Raw genomic sequence first — 14,359 nt, 5'->3', positions numbered from 1 at the left:
AGCTGTGTGTGTGTTCTCAGAGACAGTGCACTCTCTCAGCATTTCCCAGTTGCGTGTGTGTGTTCTCAGTGACAATGCACTGTTGCAGCAGTTCCTAGTTGTGTGTGTGTTCTCAGTGACAGAGCACAATTTCAGCAGTTCATAGTTGTGTATGTGTGTTCTCAGTGACAGTGCACTGTTTCATCAGTTCCTCGTTGTCTGTGTGTGTTCTCAGTGACAGTGCGCTGTTTCAGCAGTTCCTAGCTCTGTATGTGTGTTCTCAGAGACAGTGCACTCTCTCAGCATTTCGTAGTTGTGTGTGTGTGTTCTCAGTGACAATGCACTGTTTCAGCAGTTCCTAGTTGTATGTGTGTGTATTCTCAGTGATAGTGCGCTGTTTCAGCAGTTCCTTGCTCTGTATGTGTGTTCTCAGAGACAGTGCACTCTCTCAGCATTTCCTAGTTGTGTGTGTGTTCTCTGTGACAATGCACTGTTTCAGCAGTTCCTAGTTGTGTGTGTGTGTATTCTCAGTGAAAGTGCACTGTTTCAGCAGTTCCTAGCTCTGTGTGTGTGTTCTCAGAGACAGTGCACTCTCTGAGCATTTCCTAGTTGTGTGTGTGTGTTCTTAGTGACAGTGCACTGTTTCAGCAGTTCCTGGATGTGTGTGTGTTCTCAGTGACAGTGCACTGTTTCTGCAGTTCCTAGTTGTGTGTGTGTGTTCTCAGTAACAGTGCACTGTTTCAGCAGTTCCTAGTTGTGTGTGTGTGTGCTCAGTGAAGTGCACTGTGCTTGCAGTTCCGAGTTGTGTGTGTGTGTTCTCAGTGACATTGCGCTGTGTCAGCAGTTCCTAGTTCTGTGTGTGTGTTCTCAGTGACACTGCACTGTGTCAGCAGTTCCTAGTTATGTGTGTGTGTTCTCAGTGACAGTGCACTGTTTCAGCAGTTCCTAGTTGTGTGTGTGTGTGTGTGTGTTCTCAGTGACACTGCACTGTGTCAGCAGTTCCTAGTTGTGTGTGTGTTCTCAGTGACAGTGCACTGTTTCAGCAGTTCCTCGTTGCGTGTGTGTGTTCTCAGTGACAGTGCGCTGTTTCAGCAGTTCCTAGTCATGTGTTTGTTCTCACTGACAGAGCATAGTTTCAGCAGTTCCCAGTTGTGTATGTGTGTTCTCAGTGACAGTGCACTCTCTCAGCATTTCCTAGTTGTGTGTGTGTTCTCAGTGACAGTGCACTGCTTCGGCAGTTCCTAGCTCTGTGTGTGTGTCCTCAGTGACAGTGCACTGTTTCAGCATTTCCTAGTTGTGTGTCTTCTCAGTGACAGAGCACAGTTTCATCATTTCCTAGCTGTGTGTGTGTTCTCAGTGACAGTGCACTGTTTCATCAGTTCCTAGTTGTGTGTGTGTTTTCTCAGTGACAGTGCGATGTTTCAGCAGTTCCTAGTTGTGTATGTGTGCTCTGTGAAGTGCACTGTGCTTGCAGTTCCTAGTTGTGTGTGTGTGTTCTCAGTGACAGTGCGCTGTGTCAGCAGTTCCTAGTTGCGTGTGTGTGTTCTCAGTGACACTGCACTGTTTCAGCAGTTCCTAGTTATGTGTGTGTGTTCTCAGTGACAGTGCACTGTTTCAGTATTTCCTAGTTGTGTGTGTGTTCTCAGAGACAGTGCACTCTCTCAGCATTTCCTAGTTGTGTGTGTTTTCTCAGTGACAATGCACTGTTTCAGCGGTTCCTCGCTGTGTGTGTGTTCTCAGAGACAGTGCAGTCTCTCAGCATTTCCTAGTTGTGTGTGTGTTCTCAGTGACAATGCACTGTTTCAGCAGTTCCTCGTTGTATGTGTGTGTTCTCAGTGAAAGTGCACTGTTTCAGCAATTCCTAGTTGTGTGTGTGTGCTCAGTGAAGTGCACTGTGTTTGCACTTCCGAGTTGTGTGTGTGTGTTCTCAGTGACAGTGCACTCTTTCAGCATTTCCTAGCTTTGTGTGTGTGTGTTCTCATTGACAGTGCACTGTTTCAGCAGTTGCTAGTTGTGTGTGTGTGTTCTCAATGACAGTGCACTGTTTCAGCATTTCCTAGTTATGTGTGTGTGTTCTCGGTGACAGTGCACTGTTTCAACAGTTCCTAGTTGTGTGTGTGTGTGTTCTTCATGACAGTGCACTGTTTCAGCAGTTCCTAGTTGTGTGTATGTTCTCAGTGACAGTGCACTGTTTCAACAGTTCTTAGTTATGTGTGTGAGTTCCCAGTGACAGTGCACTGTTTCAGCAGTTCCAAGTTGTCTGCATGTTCTCAGTGACAGTGCACTGTTTCAGCAGTTCCTAGTTGTGTGTGTCGGTTCTCAGTGACAGTGCACTGTTTCGGCAGATCCTAGCTGTGTGTGTGTTCTCAGTATCACTGCACTGTTTCAGCAGTTCCTAGTTGTGTGTGTCTTCTCAGTGACAGTGCATTGTGTCAGCAGTTCCTAGTTGTGTGTGTGTTCTCATTGACAGTGCACTGTTCCAGCAGTTCCCAATTGTGTGTGTGTTCTCAGTGACAGTGCACTGTTTCGGCAGTTCCTATTTGTGTGTGTGTTCTCAGTGACAGTGCACTGTTTCAGCAGTTCCTAGTTGTCTGTGTGTTCTCAGTGACAGTGCATTGTTTCAGCAGTTCCTAGTTGTATGTGTGTTCTCAGTGACAGTGCACTGTTTCAGCAGTTCCTAGCTGTGAGTGTGTTCTCAGTGACAGTGCACTGTTTCAGCACTTCCTAGTTGTGCGTGTGTTCTCAGTGACAGTGCACTGTTTCAGCACTTCCTAGTTGTGTGTGTGTTCTCAGTGACAGTGCACTGTTTCAGCAGTTCCTAGTTGTCTCTGTGTTCTCAATGACAGTGCACTGTTTCAGCAGTTCCTAGTTGCGTGTGTGTTCTCAGTGACAGTGCACTCTTTCAGCATTTCCTAGTTGTCTGTGTGTTCTCAGTGACAGTGCACTGTTTCAGCAGTTTCTAGCTGTGTGTGTGTTCTCAGTGACAGTGCACTGTTCAGCAGTTCCTAGTTGTGTGTGTGTATTCTCAGTGACAGTGCACTGTTTAATCAGTTCCTAGTTGTGTGTGTGTGTTCTCAGTGAAAGTGCGATGTTTCAGCAGTTCCTAGCTGTGTGTGTGTTCTCAGTGACAGTGCACTGTTTCGGCATTTCCTAGTTGTCTGCGTGTGTTCTCAGTGACAGTGCGCTGTTTCAGCAGTTCCTAGCTCTGTATGTGTGTTCTCCGAGACAGTGCACTCTCTCAGCATTTTCTAGTTGTGTGTGTGTTCTCAGTGACAATGCACTGTTTCAGCAGTTCCTCGTAGCGTGTGTGTTCTCAGTGACAGTGCACTGTTTCAGCAGTTCCTAGTTGTGTGTGTGTTCTCAGTGACAGTGCACTGTTTCAGCAGCTCCTAGTTGTATGAGTGTGTTCTCAGTGACAGTGCACTGTTTCATCAGTTCCTCATTGTATGTATGTGTTCTCAGTGACAGTGCACTGTTTCATCAGTTCCTAGTTGTGTGTGTGTTTTCTCAGTGACAGTGCGATGTTTCAGCAGTTCCTAGCTGTGTGTGTGTTCTCAGTGACAGTGCACTGTTTCATCAGTTCCTAGTTGTCTGTGTGTGTTCTCAGTGACTGTGCACTGTTTCAGCAGTTCCTAGTTGTGTGTGTGTTTTCTCAGTGACAGTGCGATGTTTCAGCAGTTCCTAGCTGTGTGTGTGTTTCAGTGACAGTGCACTGTTTCAGCAGTTCCTAGTTGTGTGTATGTTCTCAGTGACAATGCACTGTTTCAGCAGTTCCTCGTTGTGTGTGTGTTCTCAGTGACAATGCACTGTTTCAGAAGTTCCTAGCTGTGTGTGTGTTCTCAGAGATAGTGCACTCTCTCAGCATTTCCTAGTTGTGTGTGTGTTCTCAGTGACAATGCACTGTTTCAGCAGTTCCTCGTTGTGTGTATGTTCTCAGTGACAGTGCATTGTTTCAGCAGTTCCTAGTTGTATGTGTTCTCAGTGACAGTGCACTGTTTCAGCAGTTCCTAGCTGTGAGTGTGTTCTCAGTGACAGTGCACTGTTTCCGCACTTCCTAGTTGTGCGTGTGTTCTCAGTGACAGTGCACTGTTTCAACAGTTCCTAATTGTGTGTGTGTTCTCAGTGACATAGCACAATTTCAGCAGTTCCTAGTTGTGTATGTGTGTTCTCAGTGACAGTGCGCTGTTTCAGCAGTTCTTAGCTGTGTGTGTCTGTTCTCAGTTACAGTGCACTGTTTCAGCAGTTCCTTGCACTGTGTGTGTTCTCAGTGACACTGCACTGTTTCACCAGTTCCTAGTTGTGTATGTGTGTTCTCAGTGACAATGCACTGTTTCAGCAGTTCCGAGCTGTGTGTGTCTGTTCTCAGTTACAGTGCACTGTTTCAGCTGTTCCTAGATCTGTGTGTGTTCTCAGTGACAGTGCACTGTTTCAGCAGTTCCAAGTTGTCTGTATGTTCTCAGTGACAGTGCACTGTGCTTGCAGTTCCCAGTTGTTTGTGTGTGTTCTCAGTGACAGTGCACTGTTTTAGCAGTTCCTAGTTGTGTGTGTGTTCTCAGTGACAGTGCATTATGTCAGCAGTTCCTAGTTGTGTGTGTGTTCTCAGTCACAGTGCACTGTTTCAGCAGTTCCTCGTTGTATGTGTATGTTCTGAGTGACAGTGCACTGTTCCAGCAGTTCCTAGGTGTGTGTGTGTTCTCAGTGACAGTGCACTGTTTCAGCAGTTACTAATTGTGTGCGTGTTCTCAGTGACAGTGCACTGTTTCAACAGTTCCTAGTTGTGTGTGTGTTCTCAGTGACAGTGCACTGTTTCAGCAGTTCTGAGTTGTCTGTGTGTTCTCAGTGACAGTGCACTGTTTCAGCAGTTCCTAGTTGTGTGTGTGTGTTCTCAGCGACAGTGCACTGTTTCAGCAGTTCCTAGTTGTGTGTGTGTGTCCTCAGAGACAGTGCACTCTCTCAGCATTTCCTAGTTGTGTGTGTGTTCTCACTGACAATGCACTGTTGCAGCAGTTCCTAGCTCTGTATGTGTATTCTCAGAGACAGAGCACTCTCTCAGCATTTCCTAGTTGTGTGTGTGTTCTCAGTGACAATGCACTGTTTCAGCAATTTCTAGTTGTGTGTGTGTGTTCTCAGTGACAGTGCACTGTTTCAGTAGTTCCTAATTGTGTGTGTGTTCTCAGTGACATAGCACAATTTCAGCAGTTCCTAGTTGTGTATGTGTGTTCTCAGAGACAGTGCACTCTCTCAGCATTTCCGAGTTGTGTGTGTGTTCTCAGTGACAATGCACTGTTTCAGCAATTTCTTGCTGTGTATGTGTGTTCTCAGTGACAGTGCGCTGTTTCAGCAGTTTCTAGCTCAGTATGTGTGTTCTCAGAGACAGTGCACTCTCTCAGCATTACCGAGTTGTGTGTGTGTTCTCAGTGACAGTGCACTGTTTCAGCAGTTCCTAGATTTGTGTGTGTTCTCAGTGACAGTGCGCTGTTTCAGCAGTTCCTATTTGTGCGTGTGTTCTCAGTGACAGTGCATTGTGTCAACAGTTCCTAGTTGTGTTTGTGTTTTCAGTGACAATGCACTGTTTCAGCAGTTCTTCGTTGTGTGTGTGTTCTCAGTGAAGTGCACTGTGTCAGCAGTTCCTCGTTGTGTGTGTGTGTGTGTGTTCTCAGTGACAGTGCACTGTTTCAGCAGTTCCTAGTTGTGTGTGTGTTCTCAGTGACAGAGCACATTTTCAGCAGTTCCTAGTTGTGTGTGTGTGTTCTCAGAGTCAGTGTGATGTTTCAGCAGTTCCTAGCTGTGTGTGTGTTCTCAGAGACAGTGCACTCTCTCAGCATTTCCCAGTTGCGTGTGTGTGTTCTCAGTGACAATGCACTGTTGCAGCAGTTCCTAGTTGTGTGTGTGTTCTCAGTGACAGAGCACAATTTCAGCAGTTCATAGTTGTGTATGTGTGTTCTCAGTGACAGTGCACTGTTTCATCAGTTCCTCGTTGTCTGTGTGTGTTCTCAGTGACAGTGCGCTGTTTCAGCAGTTCCTAGCTCTGTATGTGTGTTCTCAGAGACAGTGCACTCTCTCAGCATTTCGTAGTTGTGTGTGTGTGTTCTCAGTGACAATGCACTGTTTCAGCAGTTCCTAGTTGTATGTGTGTGTATTCTCAGTGATAGTGCGCTGTTTCAGCAGTTCCTTGCTCTGTATGTGTGTTCTCAGAGACAGTGCACTCTCTCAGCATTTCCTAGTTGTGTGTGTGTTCTCTGTGACAATGCACTGTTTCAGCAGTTCCTAGTTGTGTGTGTGTGTATTCTCAGTGAAAGTGCACTGTTTCAGCAGTTCCTAGCTCTGTGTGTGTGTTCTCAGAGACAGTGCACTCTCTGAGCATTTCCTAGTTGTGTGTGTGTGTTCTTAGTGACAGTGCACTGTTTCAGCAGTTCCTGGATGTGTGTGTGTTCTCAGTGACAGTGCACTGTTTCTGCAGTTCCTAGTTGTGTGTGTGTGTTCTCAGTAACAGTGCACTGTTTCAGCAGTTCCTAGTTGTGTGTGTGTGTGCTCAGTGAAGTGCACTGTGCTTGCAGTTCCGAGTTGTGTGTGTGTGTTCTCAGTGACATTGCGCTGTGTCAGCAGTTCCTAGTTCTGTGTGTGTGTTCTCAGTGACACTGCACTGTGTCAGCAGTTCCTAGTTATGTGTGTGTGTTCTCAGTGACAGTGCACTGTTTCAGCAGTTCCTAGTTGTGTGTGTGTGTGTGTGTGTTCTCAGTGACACTGCACTGTGTCAGCAGTTCCTAGTTGTGTGTGTGTTCTCAGTGACAGTGCACTGTTTCAGCAGTTCCTCGTTGCGTGTGTGTGTTCTCAGTGACAGTGCGCTGTTTCAGCAGTTCCTAGTCATGTGTTTGTTCTCACTGACAGAGCATAGTTTCAGCAGTTCCCAGTTGTGTATGTGTGTTCTCAGTGACAGTGCACTCTCTCAGCATTTCCTAGTTGTGTGTGTGTTCTCAGTGACAGTGCACTGCTTCGGCAGTTCCTAGCTCTGTGTGTGTGTCCTCAGTGACAGTGCACTGTTTCAGCATTTCCTAGTTGTGTGTCTTCTCAGTGACAGAGCACAGTTTCATCATTTCCTAGCTGTGTGTGTGTTCTCAGTGACAGTGCACTGTTTCATCAGTTCCTAGTTGTGTGTGTGTTTTCTCAGTGACAGTGCGATGTTTCAGCAGTTCCTAGTTGTGTATGTGTGCTCTGTGAAGTGCACTGTGCTTGCAGTTCCTAGTTGTGTGTGTGTGTTCTCAGTGACAGTGCGCTGTGTCAGCAGTTCCTAGTTGCGTGTGTGTGTTCTCAGTGACACTGCACTGTTTCAGCAGTTCCTAGTTATGTGTGTGTGTTCTCAGTGACAGTGCACTGTTTCAGTATTTCCTAGTTGTGTGTGTGTTCTCAGAGACAGTGCACTCTCTCAGCATTTCCTAGTTGTGTGTGTTTTCTCAGTGACAATGCACTGTTTCAGCGGTTCCTCGCTGTGTGTGTGTTCTCAGAGACAGTGCAGTCTCTCAGCATTTCCTAGTTGTGTGTGTGTTCTCAGTGACAATGCACTGTTTCAGCAGTTCCTCGTTGTATGTGTGTGTTCTCAGTGAAAGTGCACTGTTTCAGCAATTCCTAGTTGTGTGTGTGTGCTCAGTGAAGTGCACTGTGTTTGCACTTCCGAGTTGTGTGTGTGTGTTCTCAGTGACAGTGCACTCTTTCAGCATTTCCTAGCTTTGTGTGTGTGTGTTCTCATTGACAGTGCACTGTTTCAGCAGTTGCTAGTTGTGTGTGTGTGTTCTCAATGACAGTGCACTGTTTCAGCATTTCCTAGTTATGTGTGTGTGTTCTCGGTGACAGTGCACTGTTTCAACAGTTCCTAGTTGTGTGTGTGTGTGTTCTTCATGACAGTGCACTGTTTCAGCAGTTCCTAGTTGTGTGTATGTTCTCAGTGACAGTGCACTGTTTCAACAGTTCTTAGTTATGTGTGTGAGTTCCCAGTGACAGTGCACTGTTTCAGCAGTTCCAAGTTGTCTGCATGTTCTCAGTGACAGTGCACTGTTTCAGCAGTTCCTAGTTGTGTGTGTCGGTTCTCAGTGACAGTGCACTGTTTCGGCAGATCCTAGCTGTGTGTGTGTTCTCAGTATCACTGCACTGTTTCAGCAGTTCCTAGTTGTGTGTGTCTTCTCAGTGACAGTGCATTGTGTCAGCAGTTCCTAGTTGTGTGTGTGTTCTCATTGACAGTGCACTGTTCCAGCAGTTCCCAATTGTGTGTGTGTTCTCAGTGACAGTGCACTGTTTCGGCAGTTCCTATTTGTGTGTGTGTTCTCAGTGACAGTGCACTGTTTCAGCAGTTCCTAGTTGTCTGTGTGTTCTCAGTGACAGTGCATTGTTTCAGCAGTTCCTAGTTGTATGTGTGTTCTCAGTGACAGTGCACTGTTTCAGCAGTTCCTAGCTGTGAGTGTGTTCTCAGTGACAGTGCACTGTTTCAGCACTTCCTAGTTGTGCGTGTGTTCTCAGTGACAGTGCACTGTTTCAGCACTTCCTAGTTGTGTGTGTGTTCTCAGTGACAGTGCACTGTTTCAGCAGTTCCTAGTTGTCTCTGTGTTCTCAATGACAGTGCACTGTTTCAGCAGTTCCTAGTTGCGTGTGTGTTCTCAGTGACAGTGCACTCTTTCAGCATTTCCTAGTTGTCTGTGTGTTCTCAGTGACAGTGCACTGTTTCAGCAGTTTCTAGCTGTGTGTGTGTTCTCAGTGACAGTGCACTGTTCAGCAGTTCCTAGTTGTGTGTGTGTATTCTCAGTGACAGTGCACTGTTTAATCAGTTCCTAGTTGTGTGTGTGTGTTCTCAGTGAAAGTGCGATGTTTCAGCAGTTCCTAGCTGTGTGTGTGTTCTCAGTGACAGTGCACTGTTTCGGCATTTCCTAGTTGTCTGCGTGTGTTCTCAGTGACAGTGCGCTGTTTCAGCAGTTCCTAGCTCTGTATGTGTGTTCTCCGAGACAGTGCACTCTCTCAGCATTTTCTAGTTGTGTGTGTGTTCTCAGTGACAATGCACTGTTTCAGCAGTTCCTCGTAGCGTGTGTGTTCTCAGTGACAGTGCACTGTTTCAGCAGTTCCTAGTTGTGTGTGTGTTCTCAGTGACAGTGCACTGTTTCAGCAGCTCCTAGTTGTATGAGTGTGTTCTCAGTGACAGTGCACTGTTTCATCAGTTCCTCATTGTATGTATGTGTTCTCAGTGACAGTGCACTGTTTCATCAGTTCCTAGTTGTGTGTGTGTTTTCTCAGTGACAGTGCGATGTTTCAGCAGTTCCTAGCTGTGTGTGTGTTCTCAGTGACAGTGCACTGTTTCATCAGTTCCTAGTTGTCTGTGTGTGTTCTCAGTGACTGTGCACTGTTTCAGCAGTTCCTAGTTGTGTGTGTGTTTTCTCAGTGACAGTGCGATGTTTCAGCAGTTCCTAGCTGTGTGTGTGTTTCAGTGACAGTGCACTGTTTCAGCAGTTCCTAGTTGTGTGTATGTTCTCAGTGACAATGCACTGTTTCAGCAGTTCCTCGTTGTGTGTGTGTTCTCAGTGACAATGCACTGTTTCAGAAGTTCCTAGCTGTGTGTGTGTTCTCAGAGATAGTGCACTCTCTCAGCATTTCCTAGTTGTGTGTATGTTCTCAGTGACAGTGCATTGTTTCAGCAGTTCCTAGTTGTATGTGTTCTCAGTGACAGTGCACTGTTTCAGCAGTTCCTAGCTGTGAGTGTGTTCTCAGTGACAGTGCACTGTTTCCGCACTTCCTAGTTGTGCGTGTGTTCTCAGTGACAGTGCACTGTTTCAACAGTTCCTAATTGTGTGTGTGTTCTCAGTGACATAGCACAATTTCAGCAGTTCCTAGTTGTGTATGTGTGTTCTCAGTGACAGTGCGCTGTTTCAGCAGTTCTTAGCTGTGTGTGTCTGTTCTCAGTTACAGTGCACTGTTTCAGCAGTTCCTTGCACTGTGTGTGTTCTCAGTGACACTGCACTGTTTCACCAGTTCCTAGTTGTGTATGTGTGTTCTCAGTGACAATGCACTGTTTCAGCAGTTCCGAGCTGTGTGTGTCTGTTCTCAGTTACAGTGCACTGTTTCAGCTGTTCCTAGCTCTGTGTGTGTTCTCAGTGACAGTGCACTGTTTCAGCAGTTCCAAGTTGTCTGTATGTTCTCAGTGACAGTGCACTGTGCTTGCAGTTCCCAGTTGTTTGTGTGTGTTCTCAGTGACAGTGCACTGTTTTAGCAGTTCCTAGTTGTGTGTGTGTTCTCAGTGACAGTGCATTATGTCAGCAGTTCCTAGTTGTGTGTGTGTTCTCAGTCACAGTGCACTGTTTCAGCAGTTCCTCGTTGTATGTGTATGTTCTGAGTGACAGTGCACTGTTCCAGCAGTTCCTAGGTGTGTGTGTGTTCTCAGTGACAGTGCACTGTTTCAGCAGTTCCTAATTGTGTGCGTGTTCTCAGTGACAGTGCACTGTTTCAACAGTTCCTAGTTGTGTGTGTGTTCTCAGTGACAGTGCACTGTTTCAGCAGTTCTGAGTTGTCTGTGTGTTCTCAGTGACAGTGCACTGTTTCAGCAGTTCCTAGTTGTGTGTGTGTGTTCTCAGCGACAGTGCACTGTTTCAGCAGTTCCTAGTTGTGTGTGTGTGTCCTCAGAGACAGTGCACTCTCTCAGCATTTCCTAGTTGTGTGTGTGTTCTCAGTGACAATGCACTGTTGCAGCAGTTCCTAGTTGTGTGTGTGTGTTCTCAGAGACAGTGCACTCTCTCAGCATTTCCTAGTTGTGTGTGTGTTCTCAGTGACAATGCACTGTTGCAGCAGTTCCTAGCTCTGTATGTGTATTCTCAGAGACAGAGCACTCTCTCAGCATTTCCTAGTTGTGTGTGTGTTCTCAGTGACAATGCACTGTTTCAGCAATTTCTAGTTGTGTGTGTGTGTTCTCAGTGACAGTGCACTGTTTCAGTAGTTCCTAATTGTGTGTGTGTTCTCAGTGACATAGCACAATTTCAGCAGTTCCTAGTTGTGTATGTGTGTTCTCAGAGACAGTGCACTCTCTCAGCATTTCCGAGTTGTGTGTGTGTTCTCAGTGACAATGCACTGTTTCAGCAATTTCTTGCTGTGTATGTGTGTTCTCAGTGACAGTGCGCTGTTTCAGCAGTTTCTAGCTCAGTATGTGTGTTCTCAGAGACAGTGCACTCTCTCAGCATTTCCGAGTTGTGTGTGTGTTCTCAGTGACAATGCACTGTTTCAGCAATTTCTAGCTGTGTGTGTGTGTTCTCAGTGACAGTGCACTCTTTCAGCATTTCCTAGTTTTATGTGTTTGTGTTCTCAGTGACAGTGCACCTTTTCAGCATTTCCTAGTTGTGTGTGTGTGTTCTCAATGACAGTGCACTGTTTCAGCATTTCCTAGTTGTGTGTGTGTGTTCTCAGTGACTGTGCACTGTTTCAGCAGTTCCTAGTTGTGTGTGTGTGTCCTCAGTGACAGTGCACTGTTTCAGCAGTTCCTAGTTGTGTGTGTGTGTTCTTAGTGACAGTGTACTGTTTCAGCAGTTCCTAGCTGTGTGTGTGTTCTCAGTGACAGTGCACTGTTTCAACAGTTCTTAGTTGTGTGTGTGTGTTCCCAGTGACAGTGCACTGTTTCAGCAGTTCCAAGTTGTCAGTATGTTCTCAGTGACAGTGCACTGTTCAGCAGTTCCTAGTTGTATGTGTTTGTTCTCAGTGACAGTGCACTGTTTCAGCAGTTCCTCGTTGTATGTGTGTGTTCTCAGTGACAGTGCACTGTTTCAGCAGTTCCTCGTTGTATGTGTGTGTTCTCAGTAACACTGCGCTCTTTCAGCAGTTCCTAGTTGTGTGTGTGTTCTCAGTGACAGTGCATTGTGTCAGCAGTTCCTAGTTGTGTGTGTGTTCTCAGTGCCAGTGCGCTGTTTCAGCAGTTCCTTGTTTTATGTGTGTGTTCTCAGTGACAGTGCACTGTTTCAGCAGTTCCTAGTTGTGTGGGTGTTCTCAGTGCCAGTGCGCTGTTTCAGCAGTTCCTCGTTGTATGTGTGTGTTCTCAGTGACAGTGCACTGTTCCAGCAGTTCCTAGTAGTGTGTGTGTTCTCAGTGACAGTGCACTGTTTCAGCAGTTCCTATTTGTGTGAGTGTTCTCAGTGACAGTGCACTGTTTCAGCAGTTCCTAGTTGTATGTGTGTTCTCAGTGACAGTGCAATGTTTCAGCAGTTCCTAGTTGTATGTGTGTTCTCAGTGACAGTGCACTGTTTCAGCAGTTCCAAGTTGTATGTGTGTTCTCAGTGACAGTGCACTGTTTCAGCAGTTCCTAGTTGTATGTGTGTTCTCAGTGACAGTGCACTGTTTCAGCAGTTCCCCGCTGTGAGTGTGTTCTCAGTGACAGTGCACTTTTTCAGCAGTTGCTAGTTGTGTGTGTGTTCTCAGTGACAGTGCACTGTTTCAGCAGTTCCTAGCTCTGTGTGTGTGTTCTCAGTGACAGTGCACTGTTTCAGCACTTCCTAGTTGTCTGTGTGTTCTCACTAACAGTGCACTGTTTCAGCATTTCCGAGTTGTGTGTGTGTGTTCTCAGTGACAGTGCACTGTTTCAGCAGTTGCTAGTTGTGTGTGTGTTCTCAGTGACAGTGCACTGTTTCAGCAGTTGCTAGTTGTGTGTGTGTTCTCAGTGACAGTGCACTGTTTCAGCAGTTCCTAGCTCTGTGTGTGTGTTCTCAGTGACAGTGCACTGTTTCAGCACTTCCTAGTTGTCTGTGTGTTCTCACTAACAGTGCACTGTTTCAGCATTTCCGAGTTGTGTGTGTGTGTTCTCAGTGTCAGTGCACTCTTTCAGCATTTCCTAGTTTTGTGTGTGTGTTCTCAGTGACAGTGCACTGTTTCAGTATTTCCTAGTTGTCTGTGTGTGTTCTCAGTGACAGTGCGCTGTTTCAGCAGTACCTAGCTCTGTATGTGTGTTCTCAGAGACAGTGCACTCTCTCAGCGTTTTGTAGTTGTGTGTGTGTGTTCTCAGTGACAATACACTGTTTCAGCAGTTCCTAGTTGTGTGTGTGTGTATTCTCAGTGATAGTGCGTTGTTTCAGCAGTTCCTAGCTCTGTATGTGTGTTCTCAGAGACAGTGCACTCTCTCAGCATTTCCTAGTTGTGTGTGTGTTCTCTGTGACAATGCACTGTATCAGCAGCTCCTAGTTGTGTGTGTGTGTATTCTCAGTGAAAGTGCACTGTTTCAGCAGTTCCTAGCTCTGTGTGTGTGTTCTCAGAGACAGTGCACTCTCTCAGCATTTCCTAGTTGTGTGTGTGTGTTCTTAGTGACAGTGCACTGTTTCAGCAGTTCCTGGTTGTGTGTGTGTTCTCAGTGACAGTGCACTGTTTCTGCAGTTCCTAGTTGTGTGTGTGTGTTCTCAGTAACAGTGCACTGTTTCTGCAGTTCCTAGTTGTGTGTGTGTGCTCAGTGAAGTGCACTGTGCTTGCAGTTCCGAGTTGTGTGTGTGTGTTCTCAGTGACATTGCGCTGTGTCAGCAGTTCCTAGTTCTGTGTGTGTGTTCTCAGTGACAGTGCACTGTGTCAGCAGTTCCTAGTTATGTGTGTGTGTTCTCAGTGACAGTGCACTGTTTCAGCAGTTCCTAGTTGTGTGTGTGTGTGTGTTCTCAGTGACACTGCACTGTGTCAGCAGTTCCTAGTTGTGTATGTGTTCTCAGTGACAGTGCACTCTCTCAGCATTTCCTCGTTGTGTGTGTGTTCTCAGTGACAGTGCGCTGTTTCAGCAGTTCCTTGTCATGTGTTTGTTCTCAGTGACAGAGCACAGTTTCAGCAGTTCCCAGTTGTGTATGTGTGTTCTCAATGACAGTGCACTCTCTCAGCAGTTCCTGGTTGTGTGTGTGTTCTCAGTGACAGTGCATTGTTTCAGCAGTTCCTAGTTGTATGTGTGTTCTCAGTGACAGTGCACTGTTTCAGCAGTTCCTAGCTGTGAGTGTGTTCTCAGTGACAGTGCACTGTTTCAGCACTTCCTAGTTGTGCGTGTGTTCTCAGTGACAGTGCAAAGTTTCAGCACTTCCTAGTTGTGTGTGTGTTCTCAGTGACAGTGCACTGTTTCAGCAGTTCCTAGTTGTCTGTGTGTTCTCAGTGACAGTGCACTGTTTCAGCAGTTCCTAGTTGTCTGTGTGTTCTCAGTGACAGTGCACTGTTTCAGTATTTCCTAGTTGTCTGTGTGTGTTCTCAGTGACAGTGTGCTGTTTCAGCAGTACCTAGCTCTGTATGTGTGTTCTCAGAGACAGTGCACTCTCTCAGCATTTCGTAGTTGTGTGTGTGTGTTCTCAGTGACAATGCACTGTTTCAGCAGTTCCTAGTTGTGTGTGTGTGTATTCTCAGTGATAGTGCGCTGTTT

This window comes from Chiloscyllium punctatum, chromosome 17, assembly GCF_047496795.1.
Source record: "Chiloscyllium punctatum isolate Juve2018m chromosome 17, sChiPun1.3, whole genome shotgun sequence".
Lineage (NCBI taxonomy): Eukaryota > Metazoa > Chordata > Chondrichthyes > Orectolobiformes > Hemiscylliidae > Chiloscyllium > Chiloscyllium punctatum.
This window is presented reverse-complemented; position numbering follows the sequence as displayed.